Source organism: Heterocephalus glaber, unplaced genomic scaffold, assembly GCF_053883595.1.
Source record: "Heterocephalus glaber isolate CG9 unplaced genomic scaffold, H.glaber_assembly_v1.0 deba00001564, whole genome shotgun sequence".
Taxonomy (NCBI): domain Eukaryota; kingdom Metazoa; phylum Chordata; class Mammalia; order Rodentia; family Bathyergidae; genus Heterocephalus; species Heterocephalus glaber.
In genome coordinates, this window is record NW_028258351.1 from 18448808 (window position 1) to 18472360 (window position 23553).

Here is a 23553-nt window from a genome sequence, read left to right on the forward strand (position 1 = left end):
CCTTGGTATCCAGGATGTTCTGAGATTTTATATTTTAAAAATAAATTTTTCTCAGGATCTAGCTAACATTTGTCTATTTCATAAAGGAAGTGTGGGGCTCTGCTCTCCTGTCCCTCTGTCCTCTGATATGTGAAAACCTTATCTTGGATGGACTGCCCCGACATGACCCCTGTAAACCTATAGAGCTGCATTTCCCAGAGGATACCTGGAGCTCTGAACCCCTGGTCCTGACTGTGCTGCTACATGGAACGTGCAGATCTTACAGACGTGAGCCTGTCTCTTCCCACGCTTCTGTGACTGTGACCCAGAATCCCCACTGGCAGGATTCTATCTTTAAAAATGACGGTTGGACATGCAAATGTTCCTTTCTGCTTAGTTATGGGCATGAAACCCTGGCAATTGTCTACAGCAGAGGTTGCTGAAACTACGGTGTCATCATAGTGGATTAACTGATGGTCAACTTGTAATGCCCAGCTGGTCTGGGTGTGGAGGATCCACCTGAGGATTGTTGTCAATAGCCATAAAAAGAGAACTGGAGGGGAAGAACTGTTGATTTTCTAGGAAAAGCTTACTGCACAGGGTTTTCCTGTTTTCAACTAGGCTGTTCTCATCAGAGGAGGAGCTCGGACCTCACTGGCATTCGGAATGGCTACTGTTTTCATCAGGAAAGCTCTGATCTTCACTGTGAGCATCACTTCCTGACTCCAATGTGGACCCTTCAGCTTGGTGGCACAAATCCTTCATCTCACCGGTGCAGGTTTTCTAGCTTCCATCACTGGCCTTTGGGCCTTCCACATGCAGATCCTCAATATGGACAAGCATGAGACATTGCCATGGGCTCTAGGCCACTGGTTGGACTTGTGGAGCACAGTGCCTCAAACTCTAATCTAAGACTTTACATGGACTTGGGTGGGACACTGCAGGGATCCAGGACCTTGGCTGGATTCTCTGGGCCCCTAGTGTGCGGTTAATCTCTTTGATTCCTTTGCATTTGACTTTTTGTCTAATTCTCATGAAATAATCCCATAAAGTATGTGTCCTGTAGTGAATGTATTCTCTTGCCGAAACCCTGTCTGCAACAGTCATTGTAGCCTCTGAATGTGCCAAGGGATGGAGCCTGCCAGGGCCATGTCCCCAGTGTGTCCATGAGATGACAAGAGATGTGGCCTGACACACACCCCACGAGCAGCGAAGACACACAGCCTGAGCCCAAAGATGCGCACAGGAGAGGGGAGCACCTCAGGGGTGTGCACGGTTCCCGGTGGAATGACTGTGACTATGTCTTTCTTTTATTCTTTATTCATGTTGCAGTAGTTAAAAAATATTTCTTGTCTGACAAAAATAACTGCATAATTTACTGAATAGGTGGATGAAAAATGTTTAGGATCTATCCAGGATTTTCCCTTCTACATAAAGCAAGAGTCATCAGTCCCTTCCAGGATTATGTGGCCAAGGAGAAATCTGATGGCACCACTGTAACAAGAGTAGAATAGGTAAATGACAGGGACATAAGATGAGTAGTAGCCAGGGACTAACCACAGGGGAGAGGGGAGGAGCCACTCACGGGTGCAGCAGTGATGGGTGCTCAATACTGAGAAGGCACTACATGCCACCCAGCCGATTGTTTTAAACAAGGCTAAAATCTTAACTTTTGTTTTAAAAAAACTATAATTGCATACATTGGGAAAATAAGAACAAAAATGTATGCCAGAAAACCCCACAAAGACAAAAACAAAAAAACAAAAATAAATGCCAAAACATGACCAACAGTAATGAGGGGAATGGCAGGGGTGGGGCAGGATCTGGTCCGAGGGGGAGCTCAGGAGCTGACACCTGCTGAGGAGCCAGCAGGAGCCCCAGCTGTGCAGCTGGTGGAGAAGGGCTTTCTGATGCTGGCTCTGGCTGTGGTTCCAGAGCTGGGGAGGGAGCTGCAGGTGGAGCTGGCAGAGGCTCTGCAGGTGGGGTTTCAGCTTGGGCTGGAGCTAGCTCTGCAGCTGCAAGAGAAGGAAAAGTCACCAACTGTCCGTGTTCCTTCCTGGGACAAAACTTTGCCACTGTCTGTCAGACAGCTCTCTGCACAAAGCCTCCCTCAGGAAGTCCTCCCAGACTACACCTGCGCATGGACTGCTGAGTGTCCCCCGTGTTCCTGGGATACCCAGCACCTGGAAGCCTTGCTCTGTTCAAAGCTCTGTCCTTCCCCCACTTGCCCACAGGCCCATAACCCCTGTCTTCCTCACCCTTGGGCTCTGCCTCACGGGGCTCAGTGGCATCCAGCTGAGCCAGGAGAAGTTCAGCTGGGTGATCCTTCTGGGAGGGTAGCTCCAGCCAAGAGTCACAGACAGAAGAGGAGGACCTGGGGAAAGCAAGTCCGAGGCAGAGTGAGAGGCCTGGCCTTTCCTCACACACTACCTCCCCAGGACACTTGCGGGGCTGGACACTGGGCTTCCTGCCCAGTCTGTGCATAGTCCAGCCCCAGGCCCAGTAGGGCAGTCCTGGCCCAGGCAGCTCTGAGAGCCTGACCAAAGGCTCCATAGGAGGGAGTCCATGTTCAGTGATGTGACCACCTCTGCCTTCTTCAGGGCAGCCTGACACACAGTCTCTCTGCCTGTCCCCACTCTCACTCCATGAGGACAAAGTCTGGCATCTGCTGTGTGGTTGCACCCAAGGGCACAGGGCTGCTGTTCTATAACTCTCTGAGACAGAAGGGACAGTAGGCATCTGTCCTGCCCTGCCCCTTCTCAGCCTTCAGCTCATGTAGTGATATGATCCCCAGCTCTCTGTCCCTCTCCTGGCCTCCACCTGCACTGCTGTGAATCCAGATCTAGGAAGCACAGGAGGCGTCTCATCTACTGCAATGTGAGTAATCCCCATTCTGCTGTCCAGGCTGACTGGGAGGACCCCAGATGGCGTTGAAACCTGAGAGGACAGTGGTTGCATCTGCTCTGGTTATTGGATCATGGCCAGTGCCTGGAAAATTGTCTGCACGTAGTGTCTTCATGTATATTCCTGGAGTGACGTACTCAACTACTCTTCCATTGGCGAAGCCCAACCGACCTCCAAGGCTGCTTGACAAAGTTCCAGCTGGGGGAAGAGAAGGGTGGAACACATCGTACCCTCATGTTTTATTTTTTTCACGCCATAATGTTTAAAATTGTTACTCTGGTCACAGGAGTCACTGTGTTTGTGACTAACAACAAACTCTCCATGAGGCAAATTGGCAATGATATATTGAAATCTGATCTGGCTCAAAAGTCCCAAATTCCAGTTTCTCTTAGTTCTATTACCTCATCTACTTCTAAAGAAACCTCTCCTGAAACTCCCTCTGTTTCCCACCACTATAACTCCCCCTCTTATTGCTGACGTTCCATTTACTAAAGGGGTCTTATGAAGAAATTAGAAGGCTCGACGTTAGATGTAAGAAATAGTGGGAAATGAGAAATAGAGAGAACGTTAAGACAGGTAAATACATTAAGGGGGCAAGTTATTCGATATTTCTCACAGTGCTGAAAATATTTCCTGCTCATGAACTATGAACCCGAATGACACTTAGGTAAGATAAATAGAGGTATAGGAAAGTAGAGAGCTAATAGCAAACCATATTAACCATTGTGCAGTTTCTCAAGGGCTAGCTGGTGACCACAAGTTTGACATTTAATTAATTAAATCTTGCTTGTACCCCCGCTGATACAGAGATTTTGATTAAGTTACCTTTTCTGCTTAGGTGTGGGTAAATAAGGGGACAATTGTAATTTTTAAAATATAGTCATGATGTTCAATGAAATGAATCAGCTTAGAAAAAATATACCCTGTTTAGTAAAAATAACCTTTACCTCACTAGATGTTGCTAAGGCAACCTAAAATGTAAACATGTTCCGCCCAATGCTCCCTAGCTAGTGCTTAGAGATATAAAAATAAATCAGACCCTGAGACTTCTCAGAGGGAACCTGCACATTGCTTGCGAAGGTTCTTTTCTCACTCACTGGCCCGAGACCTCTCCCCTTCCTACCCTGCATCGACTGCAGCTGGCCTGCGGCATTCCATGATGTCAGACTGGGCCTGGCCCTTTGCATCCCCCACGGACTCCTGCTCTGGGATCGCCCTGAAGCCCACAGAGTGACTGTGCAATCTTTACACTGACAAGAATAAGTTTCCCCAAGTGCAGAGCTCAGTGAGGGGGACGCACAGCTTCCCAGTGAGGATGGAAGACCATCTGTGAGAATCAGCACCACTGCGAGAATCAGCACCACTGCTACAGCTGGTCTTCCGCAGGGTCAAGACCAGGGTCAACATTTACGATAGAGACCCCATGCCATCCCACAGTCATGAATGGACTCGATTTTCTCAGCAACCCACTCTCCAGAGTTGCAAACTGAGAGAGGCGCTTGTACCTTCCGAAGACTTGGAACCATAGTGGCCGTGTCCCCCTGTGCTACTCTGGGCAGAGCTCACCTTCCCACCATCCCCTCCTGTGGGGAGGAAACGTAGCCCCTTGTGCTGTCCAGGAAATAGAGCCCGTTGCTGGGGCAGCTGCTCAGGAAGGCCTGCTCCACGGGCGTCGTCAGGGTGTACAGCGTGCCTGGCTGCACCATCCTCACTGGGCGGACCTCTGCCAGCCTCTTGACTGCCTGATTTCCAATCCGTGAGGGGACAGTGGGGAGACATGGAATTGGGGTCCCACCCATGGCTCAGCAGCAGGGTTTGAGGATTGAGCTTTCATCCAACTGAACTGTCCACAGTGGCTCGGACTGGGCGGGCCACAGGCGGGCCCAGCAGAAAGTGATCCTCATATTAAAAGTGAAATTTCAGGAGGGACACCTAAAACTACTAGCATTTTCAGGCCAGCCTCTTAGCGGAGGAGAGGATGTATGTACCTCTGTGTATAAAAAACAACAACGCACGAGTCCTGAGACCCCTCCCAGGATAGAGATGAGTAAACAGAGGCTCATCCTAGGACTCCAGATCCATTTATGAGGTCACAGAGAATGTTCCCCAGGTTTCTGTTGAAATGGCCCACGAGGGGGTCAGGTCAAGCTTCCTTATCCATGTGAGGCTGAATGGCTGTGTTTACTGCCTTCCATAGAAGGTCCTGTAGCCCAGGCTTCCTGGCATCTGACCAGGGCCACACGGACGCCTGGGCCAGGAGTTACAATGAGGCGAATGGCAGGACTGAAGTGACACAGTGTCCATGTCCCTTTTCTGATGTTCGCCCCAGCATGTTCACAGTAGCCTTGCCTCTGGCCAAGGTGGAAGCTGCTCAGAGAGGATGTGGACATTGAGGACATGGGGCCCCGATTCCTTTGGGTGCAGGACCCTGGCCCACTGTTTACCAGGCCCTGCAGGGAGACGGTGAAGGTGTTATCTGTCCCCGAGGGTCCTCTCTCTCCTCCTGTGGCCTCAGGGAAGAGCCCCCTCCTCACACACACACCCTGGGCCTGAGCTGGCACCTGTTGCTCCTGTGGCTCCCACCGTCTGTCACAGGCACGTGGCACACAGGCCCCAGTCGCAGCTCCAGCCCGATGTCCTGTGCGCAGCTCTGTTTGGACAGCGCCCAGCAGCTGGCACAAAGCATGAGGCTCTGCCTGCCCACAGTTTGTGCTGCCTCGGCCCCAGCTAACCTTGTGTTATCTGAAACACAAACAGCTCTGTCACAGGCCTCTACCCCAAGAGGACAGGACAGGACCCTGGAGGCCGTGGACCATCACTGGGCACTGCCTTCCTCCTCCTGCCAGCCTTATCATGGGTGGGACTGTGACAGGACCCTGGGCTGCTCACAGCCTCCCAGCTCCTGCTCCTGCCCGGAATGAACTTTGCTCCTGACCCCGACCTCCCACCCCGCACACTCAGACTGAGGACCTAGGATGGGAGTTTCTCCGGGTACTCACAGTGGCACCCAGGCCTAAGTGGACCTGTCCTGGACTGGGTTGCTCTGACTGCCTGATGACCAGGCCCAGAGAGACCTGCCCTGGGCTCCCGCTCATCTCAGGGCCCGTGGCAGTTGGGTCTGGTGAAACCTGCCCTGTACCGGCCACGAGGGCTGGGCGGTTCCTGCCAAGCGGCCTGTAGGGTCTGGACTTAGTCATCCAGCCTCTCACTCAGTTCCAAATGCTTTCCTTCTGCATGGTCCTGAGGCTGAGGCCTCAAGACCTGGGAAAGCAGCACAGCATGTTCCCTGCTGACTGTCCCCAGCCAAGTGACTGTTATGCAGCCGTCTCTAGACTATGATGCTCGGTGACTCTAGGGTTCCAAGTTCTTTTAGACCTGTCACCAAGGAAGCGAGGGCATATGCTGGGGTCAATAAGCTGAACCCCCCGCCTCTGATACGAAGACCCTACTCCCCCTTCCTCTTTTTCTTTTTTTCTTACTGTGACATAAAAATCTACTCTCTTGTTTCATGTATATATCATTCTCAAAGTATTTTATAGTCATGGAGTTTTTTAACAATTAAATTTTTGGTACATTTTAGGTATACACGATGATCACATTTATCGTAGGGAATTCGTACCTGTACATGATATATCTTGTGATTCCTTTTTTCCCCAATCCCCTTCCCTCCCTTCAACCCTTCTTTCCCTTTTTCTTTATAAATTTTGGTTTCCATTTTTTCCTTCGATTCTCTTTTATTCTTGTCCCTTCCTTCCTTTCCCCCTTTCCTCTGTCCCCTTCCCATTTGAACACTTGTTTCCTACTTCCCAACATCTGTTATACACTTTGGACTTTATTTGCCCTTTGGTTTCTCACAGCACAGAAACAATGCAATATTTAAACATTTGTGTCAGATTTATTTCACTTAAGACTATGGTCTCAAGAGGCATCCATTTACCTAGAAAGGTCTCGTTTACCTTTTGATGGCTGTGTTGCACTCCATTGCATAAAAAAAACACCTCATGTTCTTTATCCATTCATCCATTGATGGGCATTTGGGTTGTTTCCATAATTTAGCTATTACACATTGTGCTGCTGCTCTAAACATGGTTGTGCATTTAATGCTCCAGTATAAAGCTTTTAAGTATTTTGGGAAGATATCCCCTATCCTTTTAGTAGAAGAAATCAGTGTGCTCCTTAAAAATAGCAATGAAGAACTAGAAAAGCTGTCTGTAATGGTAGCATTTGATGAATTGGAAATTTTTTGGCAACAAACATGTAGATGCCTCAGATGCAGCAGGCACAGAGGGAAGTGTGATTTTCCATCCAAAGGATTCCTTCTCTCTCAAGACGCTGTGCTCAGGGTCATCACTTTGAGATCTGTCAGATTTTAGGAGGATTTTCTTTCCTAGTTCCTTCAGTTTCATTTTAATTCCAATAGGGACCAAGGAGATGTTCCAAAAAAGGCCATAGTAATTTTTCTTAATGGATAAAAATGTTTCAAATTATAACCCCTGGGTGGTCAGGAGTGGAGGATTCATAGCAGGTTGTAACTTTCAGGTGCACATGGATAACAATTCATGCACAGATACTGAACTCAATACCGAAATACAGTATTCAGTGCTGCAGATGGTGACTGCAAGGTGCAGTGTTTGTGTGGCTGTGGAGATCATCGCCCCGGTGGTGATGCAGAACACATTCACACATCACTTGGGAACTTCTCTTGTGGCCACTGCTATCCCCTCTGTACTTCCATCCCCAGCTGACCATGTTCTTTGTGTCCCTGGTAGAGAATTTGCCTTTTCTCAAGAGGATGGAACTGTAATCATTCAGTATAAGGGGCCAAGGATTTAGCTCAGTGGTGCTGCTGCCTGCCTCAAAAGTGCAAGGTCCTGACTTTGATCCCTGGTACCAAAAAAAAAACAAAAAAAAACCACAGCACTCATTTGGTATAAATGTTTTTGCCAGGTCTTCTTCAGGCAGTAAAACCAGGCTGGGTTTCCCGTATGCTGCTTCTTGTCAGAGGTGGAAAGATCACAGGCCATTTTGTGGATGAGACACAGATTGTTCTGCATCCTTCTGCTGATGGCCATTTGTTCTGTTTCCAGTGTGGACTTGAAAGTGAAGCTGCTATTGGTTGATTTCTTGATAGCAGCCATTCTTTCTGGAGTGAGATGGAATCTCAGCATTGTTTTCATTTGCATCTCTCGAATGACCAGTTGAATATTTTTTCATGCTTATTTGCTGCTTCTACTTCTTTGTCTAAGAAATGTCTGTTTATTTCAGATGCCCATTTTTGGATTTTGGGTCTTTAAATTTGGGAGGTCTGATTTTTTAAAGTTCTTTATATATTCTAGGTAGTAGACCTTTGTCTAAGGAACAGCTGATAAAACTTTTTTCCCACAGTGTACATTGTCTCTTCAATCTGTTGATGGTTTCTCTTGCTGTGCAGAAGCTTTTTAATAAGATGAGATCCCAGTTGTTGATTCTTTGTGCTAGCTCATGTGCAACTGAGGTTTTGTTCATGAAATCCGTTCCTATGCCAATGTCTTCAAGAGTTCTACCTAATCTCTCTTCCAGTTGGTTTAGTGTTTCTGTTTTAATATTTAGATCTTTGATCCATTTTGATTTCAATTTAGTGCATAGTGAGGGATATAGGTCTAGTTTTAGTCTTTGGCAAATTGTCACCCAATTTTTCCAGCACTGTTTATTAAAGAGGCTAGCTTTCCTCCAGCAAGGGTGTAAATGCTGTTGGGGTTATTGGGGAAAAGGAACCCTTCTCCACTGTTGGTGGGAGTGTAGACTGGTGCAACCACTGTGGAAATCAGTATGGAGCTACCTCAAAAAACTAGGATTAGAGGTCCCATTGTCATGGGAAATACGAAATATGAATTGTTACATCTCCCAACCTGTTAACAGGATGATGCGCTGAGTTCTTATTCTCTAGAAATCAAATCATGATGGAGGTTAAAAGTAGGAAGATATTTCTTGATAGGAAATCTCCTGAGGGGCAGGAGGGGTCCTGAGTGAGTAGCCCAAGGACCCCACTTTACAGAGAAGTTTTATAGGGTGAAATCCACATGGATACAATGTGCCCCACAGCCATGAATATCCAATGAGGTTCCAAGTATAGTCTCTTAGGTAATGGTGGTCCAATTGGGAAGCAAGTCACGTACCAAGCATAGATGGAAAGAACAAGTCTTCTCCTAGGAGGTGGTGGGTTCAGAGGTCTCTGGTCACCCCCAGGGTGGTCATTGCCTATCTATACTTCACTAGGCCCAGTTCTTTGAAGAAGTATGTGGGTCTGGTCATCTTGTCTCCATCGTGAGGCCTGGTTTTTAGATGATGTGCAGCTGTGGTGTGTTTCAGGTTTGTCCTGGCCCTCTCGAGGACTTAGCCCTATCTGACTGCCTATAATATTTCTACCTAGCTCATCTATCTATAATACCATTTGACCCAGCTATTGCCCTGCTGGGTATCTTCCCAAAACAATGAACAGAATCATACCACAGTGATGTATGTGCACCCCTATTCATATTGGCACAGTTTGTTGTAGCTAAAACTTGGGAACAGCCCAATTGTCCATCAACTGGAGAACAAATAAAGAAGATGTGGGTTTTTTTTCTATAAAATAGAGTACTAGTCAGCCATAAAAAATCAAAAACTGGAGACATTTATAACTAAATGGATGCACATTGAGGCTATACTCTTAAGTGAAATAAATAGGACACACATGTGTAATTACTGAATAGCTTCTCTGGTGTGAGAAACTGAAAATATATGAGAATAAAATACCACTCTTGAACTCCCTGGGGTTAAAGGATTTTAGTGTGTTTGTGCTTCTGGTCTGACTTCACACTATTAGATTTTATGGAGCTAGATTACAATTTACTATAAATAAAGGGGACTGTGGGGAAAGAGGAACCCTGCTCCACTGCTGGTAGGAGTGTAAACTGGTGCAACCACTGTAGAAATCAGTATGGAGATACCTCAAAGAACTAGGACTGGAAGTCCCATTTGGCCCCGCTATTCCCCTGCTGGGTATCTCCCCAAAGAGTTAAAAGAATTATACCACAGTGATTTATGTACCCCCTTGTTCACAGCAGCACAGTTTGTCATAGCTAAAACTTGGAAAGAGCCCAAATGCCCATCAACTGGAGTCTGGATCAAGAAATGTGGTTTTATTATAAAATAGAATACTACTCAGCCATCAAAAATGAGAAATTAGAGACATTTATTGCTAAATGGATACACATTGAGGCGATACTCTTAAGTGAAATAAATAGGACACACTTGTGTAAATACCAAATAGTTTCTCTAGTGTGAGAAACTGAAAGTGTCAATAAGGACTAAAAGGTATAATAGATCACGTGAAATAGGAAGAAAAGGGGCAAAGGGGAAGGGGAAGTGGGAGGGGTAGAGGAAAGGAAAGAAGGGAATGGAATTACTAAGAGAAAATGAAAAAAAGGAAACAAAGTCTTTGTAAATAGGGAGGACTGGAGGGGTTGAAGGGAGGGCAGGGGAAGGGGGAAAAAATAAGAACCAAGAGAGTATGTAAAGGTGCATATCTCCAATGATTAATGTCATTATGTTGTACATCTAAAATGTACCAATAAAAGGATATCCAAAAAAATTTATTTTCAATAGTGTTTCTTCCTTGTTTTTTTTGAACAAGGGCTCTGCATTTTCACTTTTCCCCATGTCCCTCAAATCCTGCAGTGGCCTGAAGTGCTCTGCCTTTCCCTCCTGTTTCAATCCGGAAGCCAGCTGTTCCCAAAGTGTGCAGTCCGAATATCACATGGTGTGGTCACTACAGGGCCAGGCCTAACCCCAGGGATCCTACCAATCTCAAGTGGGCAGACTGCTGCTCCAGGCTCATGTCTGGTGCCTGCTTTCTGCAGATAGAATGAGTTTTCTCATATCAGCATTTTCTCAGGGGGCCCTGACTCTGGGCCTACTCACTCCATGGGTTTTGATTTTGTTTACAGCTGGTTCAGAACCTGCATAGATATTTATTGGGTCCAAGCAAACACTCTAGCTGCCTAAAAGAATCCACAAACTCTTAAAACTAACAGGAGAAATCAGTAAGATTGCCAGATGCAGGACAGTACCTATGCACAAACATATACCTCAGCATCAAGTGATTAGCACTTAAAATTCCAATTTTGTTATGCAGGAAAAACAATATATATATATATATATATACACACACACACACACACATATAGGGAGAACTGTATATATAGGAGGGAATTTAAACATTTACTGAGATAGCTAAAATATACCTAAATATTATCAGACAGAAAGATGCATTACTATAAAGATGGCAATACTTTCCAAATTAACCTGCAAATTTAATTCCATTTTAAACCAAAATAAGTCTTTCGCTGAACAAGACAAGACAATCCTGTGATTCCCATGCAAATATAAAACCCACATGATCAAGGCAACTTTGAGGAGGAACAGCTGAGATATGTGGCCAATGGTGAACATGTCTATGTAAGAAGCCAGGCATGGTGGTACATACCTGCAATAGGAGCTCTCTGAGAGGTGAGGTTATAGTCCAAGTGCGAGCCTACCCTGGCAACTTTCTGACTTAGCAAGACTCCTATATCAAAATAAAAAATAAAATCAAAAGGAGTGGGGATGTTACTCAGTGTGAAGGCCTTAGATTCACTCCCCGGTACAGTAAGTCCCTGACTTAAGAACATTCGTGTGGGCCAGAGATGTAGCTCAGTGGTTCTGGTGCCTGCCTTGCAGGCGCAAAGTCCCAAATTCAATCCCTGGTACCAGAAACAAAAACAAAACAAACAAACAAAAAAGAGCATTTGTGTTATGAACTTTCACAGGTATATTGTATCTGACTCACTGTCGGCTCATGAATAAATCTAACTTAGAAACAGTTCTCCAAGAACGGAACTGGTTTGTAAGTCAGAGACTTATTGTACTGCATTAAAAAAAAACACCCCACACAGTACCACATACTCACAGAAGAGACCTGTTAAGAGGAGTAGAATTGATTTTGTGTGGTTGTCTTAATCTGTTTTATCTTCCGACCACTGAGTGTCACAGGCAGGGTAAGATGCATAAGGAAAATAACTTCACATTGCTCACTATTCTGGTGTTCGGAAGGTCTCAGTGACAGTATCTGGGCTGCATTCCAAAATGGCAGGCAGTGGGAGCACTTGGCAGGAGAGGAGGTGAGGGGGAGTGAGCAGTAAGGTCATGTTACAACCTCTTCCTGGGGAACTAATCCAGTTCTATGAGACGTGGCCCATAGCCAAGAGACAGCATCAGTCTCAGCCATGAAAGGGTGCTCCCATGGCCTGGTCACCTGCTCTGCCCACCCCCTGAAAGTCCTATCACCCCTCCATAGCACTATGCTGGGCACCAAACTGCCGCATGTGGGCCTCTGAGGCCAGATCAAATCCTACCACCATTGTAGTACTGGAAGAAGGAGGTGAATGATGAAACACAACATACATCCTTCAAGAAAGTGATCTCATGTATAGGGACACTAAGAAAGGCCAAGTTAGCAGGACAGGCCAATGGGCAAACACTGGATTAAACTACAATGTTGTGAAGACAAACATGGAAGACAAATTCACAAAAATAAAAGGACTGTAGACATCTTCCTCAAAACGTAAATGTTAATCCTAGTGGATACCCATATTTAAAAGGCAAATGTGCACTTTTTAATAAAAACAAAGAATACACTGATATTTTCAGACTAAATTGGAATTCTATGAGTAAGAATTTTAGAAACCCATAAATGAGAAGATTCATCAGTTTGACTACATTGACGTAAAATGTGTGACTAACAAAACCACCATAAACACATTTAAAAGACAACCCTCAGCTCTGGAAGTGACACTTCCCTGATCTCTAACCTGTTGCTGACACAGAATACGAATTCCAACAATCAAGAATCCTCTACATTAGTAGAAAGATTAGAGAAGTAGGGTAAAGGGTAGGCACAGGTAGCTCACAAAACAAACTTGAAAAATCAATAAAAATAGGAAAAGATACCTAATCTCATTTTCAAATAGAGAAATATAAGTTAAAACCATAATTAAACACCATTTTATGTCACTCAGATTGGCACACAATGAAAAGGTCTGTGATTACCAGGTCTTGGCAAGAAGTAAGAAAGCAAGAAGGCTTTCACACAGCTGGTGGCAGTGAAGGCTGCTGTGGCCAGTGGAATCCTGATCTCCCACAAATGTGCACATGCTAATCGCTAAGAGTTGGGAGTTGGTCAGGCCCCCTGGCCACAGAGAGGAAGTGGTCAGAGAAGTGGAGTTGCTCACCAGCTGCCTTGGAATGGAAGACTGGCCTGTGCTGTCCAGAGCCTGGTATGAGTGTTGGATCCTTCCTAAATGGGAGAGGGAGGCTGAGGTGAGAACCCAGAGAGGTGAGCAGAACTCGGGAACCATGAGCTGGGTGATGACGCGGCTCTGGGAGCTGGAAGAGGCCAGGAGCCAGATTTCCCTGCAGAGCCTCAGCAAGAAGCTGCCCAGCACAACAGCTTGCTTTTGGCCCAAGAGACTAATCTCAGACTTCTCACCTCCAGAACCGAGAGATGGTGGATTCCCTTTGTTCTGAGACCTGTGGGAAGCCAGGCCTATCCTCATGACCTCCAGGAAGCTGATAATGACGTCTGGGACAGTTGGCCCAAATGCTATGCAGAAGTGACCAACACAAGACCGCTTCCTAAACTCTGTCCCTGTTTCCAACCAGAGGGGGCCAAGCAAGCTCCCCATGTCCCCACCTTCTGCCTGGCAACCTTGGCCCAGCCCACACACCTGCCCCACCCTGTGCTGCTCCCTACTCCCCCCACCCCTTGCCCAGCCCAGCCCAGACTCAGTTCTGATACACTGTCCTCTGGAGTCCTCACACCTTGGCTCCCCGGCATGCTGTCCCCACCCCTGGAGGCTGCTGTTCCCATTGCAAGTAGAGGGGGCTACTACCTACACATGGCCTCAAGCAGGGCCCCTGGTGGATAACAGCTACTCAGTGAATACAACTGATGGATGGAAAATGGACGCAACCTCTCCTCAGGCAGCTTTCTTCCCAGGCCTGGGAAAAGGAGTTGTTCTCAGACATGACTTCTTCTTTCCCAGGCCTCAGTCCTCTTCTCTGCACCCTTCCCACATGCTTCTCTGAGGATGAGGGAAGGGCTGGAAAGAGGGACAGACATCCTCACCTGCCTTGCCAGGTAGAATCAGAAAGGCTCCTGGGAAAGTGGGGGAAACTGAGGGACTCTCCAGACACCCAAGGCCCTTCCCCCTACCTCACCCACGCTTGCAGATAGAGGAGGACGCCTAAGTGTGCATTAACCATTAACACCTGGGAGAAAACTGCTGCGTGGAGGCATCCACAGTGTAGCGCTCAAGTGCACAGCCCCTTGTTATTAAGAAATCACAAATCTCATAGACCTCAGACACACATCCTCTAAATAGTGCTTTCCCAATGGCTCCTTCCCTCTGCAGCCATCAGGCACCACAGTCCCACCTGGTGTCTCTGAGCAAGGAGGAGCTGTTTCTTTACCGCTCAATGTGTCAGGCACGAGGGTCAGAATCCTATCCTCTGGTGGCCGGCAGCGCTACAGGGCATCCGCTGTGGCTGCCTGTGCTGCACCCAGCCCATGCTTCCTGGTCGATCCCTACAGCCTCTGATACACTGCTCTGTCCACTCAGGCCACAGAGCTGAGGCAGATTCACTCCAGCACAGCTCGGCAAGGTTATACCAGCAAAGGCATCCACCTCAAAAGTCTGGGCTCCACTTAGTCTGAGGCCCATTGACCGGTGTAGCCAAGATGAGCCATATCCTGCCAGACAGGGCTGGGAAGGGCACAGCAGGGATGGAGCCCTTTCTTGCCTGTCCTCCTAAGCTCCACAGACACAGCATGGCTATGTGGTGTTCACACACCAGGCATCTTTGAAACAGGCTGGGCCATGGTGAGCCCCAGGGCCCCTGTGGCGGGCAGGTTGATGTGAGCATGGTTCCAGCTGTTTGAGGCTCAGGGGCTCTGTCAGTAGGAAAATTTTAGGGAAGGAGTGCGGGCAGTTGCCCGTGGACTTTTCCTTTAAAGACTTGTGTGTTGTGAACTGTTTAGGAATGAGGCACCATCTCATCAAAGCCCCTTACAATCTGTATTAAAACATAAAAACACTGCCCTTCCTCCTTTGTTGATCTTTCTCCTATTAGTAGATATTAAGTGGTTGACCCATGAGGCGGGACCTTGCTGACATGTAGGGAGGGGCCTCAGCCCTCCATCAGGCTCTGTGTATCTAACACTGAGGATCTGGTGGCTTTCAGGGGTCACAGCCAAGGTTAAGAGCTAAGACTCAGGTTAAGAGTTAAGTGGACTCTTACTGTTCCACCTTGAGGACAGAAAGGATGTCCAGAGGAAGCCCCTCCCAATAGCCAGGTTCTGTTTCTGAATTAGTAAAGATAAAATAGTCTGTTTTCTTAAATATGATTCACTAAAGTATATTAGGCTATTTTCTCCAGCATGGTAATTAAACTCTGCTCATTCTTATGATTCAGACATTTGACATACAATTAGATGTACAATTTGACATACAATTTAGACATACAATTTTATATATTTAAATTCTCATATGTTTATATTCTCATTCTTGGAGCAAGGTCACTTTTTTAGTTGTTTGTTAAATTTTTTTTTCAAGCAAACCAGAAGTCACAAAATCTTTCTAAAGACCCTGGAGGTCACTATCCCATTTCTAGCCTGAGAGGGATGGGCTGAGCTCCTATCCCCATGCACTGGGAGGTGCCCCTCCTAGTCTCCCAGAGGTACAGTCTGCAGCCTTCCCTGAAGGGTTTGCTGCTGACTTCTCTTCACGAGTAGTTATACCCACGTCTGCCTGGCAGAACAGAGTGCTAAAACAGAAGCTCTGACAGGTAAAGCAATGGCCACCGCCATCTGCTGAGGGCCTTGAATGGGTTCTACCACAGGTGTGCTGACTTACAGCTCTGTGTGCCAAAGTATTTTCCCCACACCTAGTCCTGCCTGCCACAGACCACCCAGTTATCCTGATGCTGCCAGTCGTGTTCCCAGAGCCCTGGAACTCTTCACACCAAGGGAGGTTGAGGCCTGGCCCAAGTCACCCTGCTAAGCCCAGACAGACCAGGTTGACAATTAACACTGTCAATTTGCTGTTCATTCTAAACCCTAAGCCACCATCAACTTCATCCCGGTGGGGAGACTCACTGGCACACAACTGTTATCAGCTTTCCCTGGGCTACATGGCCAGGCACTGAGTGAGGGCCAGGCAGAAAGACTGGGTAGAAAGGCTTGAAGACCGGAGGAGGATCCTTGAGGAGTCAACCTGGTCCCTTGGGAAACCAGCATGCTTTCCTGGGTCCCCACAGTTAGACAGGGAGACTGAGAAGTGGCAGAGGTTCTGTGTGTGACCTATCTCCTGTTTGGCTCCTGAACCTTCTTTTGGGCCCTGCTCTACACTTCCTTGTAACTTACAGTCCTAACAAGAACCCCTGCACTATGACATCTAGTTAGGTCCATGGAGGGTCTGATCACCCAGCTCTGTCTTCAGCAAGAATCTTTTAGGTTGATTTGACCAAAATTCCCCTCATGCTGAATGTTTCCTCTTGGCCACTTCCCATTCACAAACCCCCACCTGCTCCGTGGCTGAGAATCCCCCACAACTGCTGCATTCAGAGTGGACCCCACTGCAGGACTCTATTTCAGCAGTCCCTGCACCTACCATGGCAATCCTGAAAGAAGGGCTCCTCACTGTACCTCAAATAACTTTTTCTTTAATGAGAAGGAAGGGGTCCTCGGGGTTGGAGTGTGTGAGTCTTGGTGGCATGCTGGAGTCTGAGTGGTAGGAAAGAAGCCAGCTTTCTGAGGACAGGCACTATCAGAGGCACTGAGCAGCCCACATCTGGTGCTTTCCCCTTCTACACTGGTTGTGCCTGGGCTCAGCCAGCAGCTTGGAGCCTGAGGTCTCCAGCCTGTGACACAGGACACACTTCATCATCTGGAGGACAGGAGGGCAGACAGTCCATCCTTCCCAAATGGTATCTGCAAACCTCTTGATGGTGAGAAGCTCCAGGAGATCATAACAGCAGGGAACAGCAGGCCCTGCACAGTGCAGCCCTGTGGGGAGGAGGCTAGAAAACTCTGGACCTGAACGGAGGCCAGGTGCAAGGTGAGTTCAGGACTATGAAGTCTGATCCAAAGGCCTCATGGGCTACAGCCATTGTTTTCTATCCCCTTGGGGGCCACCCATTGGAGAATTAGGCCATTTCTGTACAGTATCACACATGACATTTTTTTACAGTAAGACCCCCAGTCATGAGTGGGCCTGAATACTCTTTTACATTTAAATGCAACATTTTTCAAAGCACAGGGAGACAGAAAACTGATGCTTCTAGGGTACACCCTCCAGGAAGGAGGGTGAGAAGTCTGTGCAGATAGTGGAATGTCTGTACTCCAGTCGGCTCCAGCCCTTGGAAATATTTGCTTTTTGGGGTGGTTTGCGCAGGAAGCTCCAGCATTCTCTTTCATTTCAGAAGCCTCAGAGCAGCCCTTGGTCTTCTCCAGGGGAGGCCTATGCCTTTGCTCTCAATGTTAATCAGGTTTTAAACCTCTCCCAACAGCATCCTGCCCCAGCTACTTCCTGCAGGTATAGTCAGCACCTGGCACAAAACCTACTAGTATTTTCAACTGGTTTTCTTACTGTCCTTCTTCCCCAGTCCTGGGCTCCAGAACTGCAATGACTTGAGTGTTGCCCACCTCTTCTCTGCCAGGCACTTTGAGCAGGTTGAAGATCAGCCAGGGTGAGCTACTGACTGGGCTGAAAGTCTGTGGCACCCACTGCACAGCTGGGCTGAGAACCCTATGACCTTTCTCCTTGAAAAGTTGAGTGAGCCCAGAACCCGGAAGGAAGCTCCCCCACCGCCATCCCAAGCTCCTAAGGCAGAGAAGCTGAGCCAGTCCCAGAACCTGGAAGGAAGCTCCCCCACTGCCATCCCAAGCTCCTAGGACAGACAAGGTGAGCCGTGCAGGAGCCAGAAGTCCCACCCTCCCCCGTGGAAATGAGAAGACACGTAAACAAGCCTCAAAAACAGACCTCTGGATCACCTACAACAACCCCAAAGGGAAACGAGATGGAACAATCTGATATTTAACCACCTGGACTCTCCGAACTGGCAACAAAAGAGGATCTGGGAAAAATGAAATCAGAAATAATTACTCAGATAACAGCAAAGATTTTGCTCATGGTGCAAGACATGATTAATAAATCTAAAGAGGACACAGATAAAAAAATAGAGGATCTGAGGAACATGATGGAATCCCAGCATAGGAAACAAATGGAATCCATAAAACAGATGCAAACAGATTTCCAGGAGATTAAAAACTCCATCGAAAGTCTACACAGCAGAATGAACCAATGTGAGGACAGAATTTCAGATATAGAAGAAAAGATTTCAATTAGTGACCAGGAAAAGAAAAATTGCTTTAAAATTGTAAAGGAACATGAGAAATCAATCCAGCAGCTGGTAGACGATGCAAAGAAGAATAACATAAGATTGATTGGAGTCAATGAAGAAACAGGAGAGAGTGCAGATGACATAAAAAACTGTTCACAGAAGTGATGGGAGAAAACTTCCCAAGGAGGGGAAAAGAACTTGACATACACATAAGTGAGGCATACAGGACTCCAAATAGCCTTGATCAAAAAAAATCTACACATAGGCATATAATAGTTAGGATCCCAGAAATCCAACAGAAGAACAAAATTCTACAAGCAGTGAGAGAAAAGAAACAAATCACATACAAAGGAAAGCCCATCAGAATCACAGCAGACTTCTCAATGCAAACCCTCAAGGCAAGAAGAGCTTGGAGTGATGTATTTCAAGCCCTAAAGGAAAACAGCCTCCAACCCAGATTGATGTACCCTGCAAAACTATCTTTCAAAATTGATGGAGAAATAAGGTACTTTCATGATAAACAGCACCTCAGGAACTTCATGAATATCAAACCGGCACTCCAAAAAATTTTAGACAATACCCTAGGAAAAGACAATTGAGGATCACAACCCCAGGAAACCCAGCAGAATGAATCCACTGGACATGACAAATTAAATGGAAAAGGGGAGAATCCAACAAAAAGAAAATGTCATGACAAGGCTTTTAAAACTTTTAACTTCATCTCCCTAATGAGTGTATAATTCAGTCTTGTTATTGTACTGATTAGTATTTTTCTGATTCTAGAGTTGCACACCTTTCCTTGTGCTATACTGGCTATTTATCATCTTCTTGTGTTTACTTTTTACTTGGGTTGTCTATTAATGAGCTCTAAGAATTCTTTATATATTCTGGTCATAGGTTATATGCATTGTAAATATGGTCTGTTTAAGGACTACTTTTCATTTTAATGATGTCATTTAAAGTACTAAATGTTGATGGAATCTCATTTATCAATTTTTTTCTTTTATACATCATGTCTTTTGTATACTAGGTAGTTCTTGCCTACCCTGAATTCATAAACATTTTCCCTTATAATTTCTTCTTAAAGTTTTATACTTTCAGACTTTCATATTTAGGTTCATAGATCTCTTCAAGTTATTTTCATGTATGGAAATAAAGGGTTGAGGTTAATTTTTTATATACAGATACCAGGTGTTCTAGTGTCATTTGCTGAAAACACTATCTCTTCCTCGGCTCTTGAATTGAGTTTATATTCTATAAAGTGCTAATGTTAAATAATCTTTCAAAACTCAGTGGACCATATATGTGTGGTTCTATTTCTAGATTCTCTGTTTTATTCCAATGATCTATATGTCTTTCCTTACACCGACACTGCCTTGATTACTGTAGCTTTAGAAGTCTTAAAATTAGGTACTAAACGTCTTCCAACACAGTTTTGTTTTTTAACTTTTCTAGGTCCTTTGTACTCCTACATAACTTTTAAATTTCAATATCCAATTCTTCATTTATAGCAAGTATACACAGACCTGAATTTTTATGTATACCTTGTGTTTTCTAATCCTACTAAATTCAAATAGAAGTTTGAGGGGCTCCTAGAGATTTCTTAGTATTTTCTCTGTAGATGATCATTTCATCTACGTATAAAGATGTTGCTTCTACCTTGCCAGTCCTATCCTAATTGTGTCATTTTATTGCCAGACTATTTTGGTGGGGCCTAGGCTTCAAAGTTTAATGGACAGATAAAACGTAAGCCTATCTGCCCTTTTTCCCACCTTAAGGAGAAAGCATTGTATCTTCTCCATTCATATAAGGCATTCTCGCTGGAAGTATGCAGTACATGTCTTTAATCTGTTGAGAAGGTTCTGTTCTACTTCTAGTTTCCTGATAGCTTTTACCATGAACAGCTGTGGAATTTAGTCCAATACTTTTTCTCTAACTAGTGACAGGATCATATGGCTTTTTCCTTTCCTCTGTTAAAATGATGACTTTTGGGGGTGGATCTTCCAATGCTGAACCAACTCTGCCATCCCTATAACAAAACCACTTTCTACATCCTGCCAGATCTGACTTCTAATAGTTTGTTTTGTTAAACAAATTTCTATCTGTGTTCATACTTTTTTCTTCTATTATCTTTATCCAATTTTAGGATTAGCACAATGTTGAGTTCCTAAAGTGAGGGGAGAAGTGTTCCTTCTTTTTTCTGCTTTAAATGTTTGATATAATTTATCAGTTAAAATGTATATGAGCCTGCTGTTGTCATATAGGTAGGTTTTCAAGCTAGGAATATACTTTCTTCAATAGGTGCTATTCAAATTTTATATTTCCTCCAGAGTTAGTTTCATTAATTTGTCTTCCAAGGTACTTAGAAGTTGTCAAATTTATTTCAAAACAGATTTTTGTAATATGCTTTCTATATCCTTTTAAATTCTGTAAAATCTGGGGCAATGTCTCCTAGATCTTGATATTGTAATTTTAAACATGTATAATTGATATTGTGTAACAGAAAGAAAAGGTCTAAAGGAGCAGGGGAAGTGGGAGGGGTAGGGGAAAGGAAAAGAGGGAAAAGAAAAAATATGAGAAAAGGAAAAAAATGGAAACAAAGTCTTTGCAAATAGGGAAGGGTGGAGGGGGTGAAGGGAGGGCAAGGGAAGGGGAAAAAAAGGATACTCATGTAAAGGTACAGGATCCCAATGATGAATGTAACTGTATTTTATACCTAAAATGTACCAATAACCTTAATGGGAAAAATAAAAGAAAAGTTGAGTGAAATTTTCTTTGGAAAAGAAAAAAAGAGCCACAGTCATCACAACCACTACAGTTATTATTTCAAAACACACTGGAACCCAAAGAGGCACCCACCTACAGGCCAGCGCCCATGGGAGAGCAGAGGAGGGCTTGAGTACCCACTGCAGCTATGCACAGCAGGCAGGGAGGAGAATGAAGGAGAATGAACACTTTTACTTGAGAGAATTCACACTGAGAACTTAACATGGAGTTCAAAGTCAATCCAGTTTCCAGCAGCCAGCGATATCATTAAGATTTGGAAAGAAATGGCTTAACAATATCAGGAAACAAGTTGCCCCCAAACTTGCCCCCCGGCACCCCCAGCTGAAGTGGAAGCTTGTCGCTGGGTGGATTATATAATCCAAAAGGTCAAAGATTTCTGCACATGTCTTTTGGGGAGGGATAAGTTGCCCACACAACTGCCCACTGCATCCGGGGCCGGAGCCTTCTAGGGAACTGCTGACACGGAGCTTGAGAAGCTAAGGGAAGTTGGTAAGTCGCACTGGCACAGCAGGCCCCGTGCCTGCTGCCTGGGTGCCAGCCCATCCAGCAGCAGCCTCACACTATGGTTATGACCTTTAGTGCCTCTGGCTGGAACCTGTAGATCTTCAGAGCCTTGAAGGCCTTGATGCACCACAGTCTGGGCACAGGGGCAGAGGTGGCCTGGTGCCTGCTGGGGCCCATGAGGGCTGCTGGGGGGGCTGCTTGAGGACAGGCCTGCTCTCCCTGTCCGGCCATCACCTGGTCCAGCTCCAGGCTGCTGCCCATGCCCTGGACACTGCCTTCTGAGTCACTGCCACTGGACTTCTGGTCCCCAAAGCAGTTGGCAGTGTGATTGGGGGCCTCCTCCTCACTGGTCTCAGCAATGGTGAAGTGGAAGAGTGAAGTGAACTTAGCTGAGTGTTGGGAGAGGTCAGACTCGCTCCTGGCCTCCTGATGGACTGGCATGGGCCTGTCCTGGGCCTGTCCTGGGCCTGTGGGCCACAAACTTTCCTGGCTCTGGGTCTGGGAGTCTCAGCACAGCTGGCCAGGCCCGGCTTGCCAGAAATCTCCATGGTTAACTTCCAGGGGTGCTGCTTCTTCCTGGCAGCTGAGCTGAGGGGGGCTGCTTCAGTGGGGAACAGGGCCTGGGACGATGCCTGGTACCTGTGCTGCTGGACCACCACCAGGGGGATGAGGAAGGGCATGGGGTGGACTCTGAGCAGGACCATCCAGGGGACATCCAGGACCTCCCCGGCCAGTGTGGGCCTCCTCTAGAGCCCACATCCTTGGGGCCTATGCCACAGATCCCACTCTGGGGGAAGCTGGGGGGCCTCGTGGACACCCTGGTATCTCTCAGGGAGGGGCAGGGGCTGCCTCCCAGACCTGGGCACTTTGTCACTGGCTCTCCTCCTGATCTTCACAGCCTTGGTCTTAGAGGGTGCTGTCCTCAGCCTGGATGGGGAGGCTTCACTGGCCGCAGGGGCCAGATGAACAGAGTGCCCAAAGGCCTTTGGGGTGTTCTTACACACCAGCCTCCTGGGGACAGGCAGGCTGCAGTTGTTATGGGGCTGCTGGGCCTGAGGGCAGGAAGCAGAGCCCACAGCTGTGTGGGTCCCTGCTGCCTGAGGCTGTTCCCCCCGCATAGCCCTGCTCTGGGCCATCACTCCCTTGTTGCCTCTCCTCTTTCCACCAGCTTCTCGGATTGGCCTCCACTGCCCTGTTCCTGGTCACCCAGCTTCTGTGGGAAGGGAAATGTTTCATGTCTTGGGGGCCCCTGTTCCCCTAAGACATCCCTTGGGGAGGCCCCTAGGCCTGGCAGACACAGCAGCCTGTAGATTTAGGCTTAGCTCGGCCCAGTTCATTGACTGGCACTGCCAGGGATGTGCTCTGATCCCTGGGGACCAAAAGAGGCTTCCTGGGGGGCGAGTGACTGTGGGGCCAGGGGGTCTTCTTGGCCAGGGTGAATAGGGGGCTCTGCAGGGCCATGGCTTGCAGTCGTCTGGGGTATGGGTACACTTCCCGGCCCCCCGGACATGAGGTCATGCTGATACGTGGGGTCCAGCCCGTGGGCTAGGGTGTCTGTCCTATACATACAGGATAAGAGAATATTGGAGGTTAACACGGTATGCCTGGCATTAGTGCAGCATTAATGATACAAGCCTCCATGCTCAAGGTGCATGGACAGTCAATGTGAGGGTCACTTTGTAGGGTCTTATAAAGATGTTTTAATTGATAAGTAGCTATCCCTAGTTTAGGGCAGATCCAGTTGATATTGCCTAACAGTTTCTGGAAATCATTTAAAGTGAGTAATTGATCCCTTCTGATCTTAATTTTTTGAGGCTTAACAGTTCTTTCAGTTAATAAGTTTCCCAAATAATAATAAGGGCTAGACAGCTGAACCTTTTCTGTAGCTATACAGAAGCCAAACTGCTTAAGATCCCCTTT

General features: G+C 46.6%; 1 long non-coding RNA gene and 1 pseudogene across 4 annotated transcripts; both read right to left on the reverse strand.

The window, feature by feature from the left end:
- Positions 1-1295: 1295 nt before the first annotated feature.
- On the reverse strand, positions 1296-7846 carry LOC147823891 (uncharacterized). 4 transcript variants are annotated; one of them, XR_015443213.1, is made up of 6 exons: positions 5883-7843; positions 5445-5625; positions 4450-5333; positions 2917-3081; positions 2238-2353; positions 1296-1994 (listed from the first exon to the last, which is right to left on the reverse strand). It is a non-coding gene; the product is annotated as an uncharacterized LOC147823891 (long non-coding RNA). The 4 variants fall into 4 exon arrangements; XR_015443214.1 differs by having other exon boundaries at positions 1296-1473; positions 1834-1994; positions 4450-5625; positions 5883-7841; XR_015443215.1 differs by having other exon boundaries at positions 3021-3081; positions 4450-5625; positions 5883-7846.
- A 13838-nt stretch (positions 7847-21684) lies between these two features.
- Positions 21685-23200, reverse strand: LOC147823892 (dapper homolog 2 pseudogene; annotated as a pseudogene).
- Positions 23201-23553: the final 353 nt, after the last annotated feature.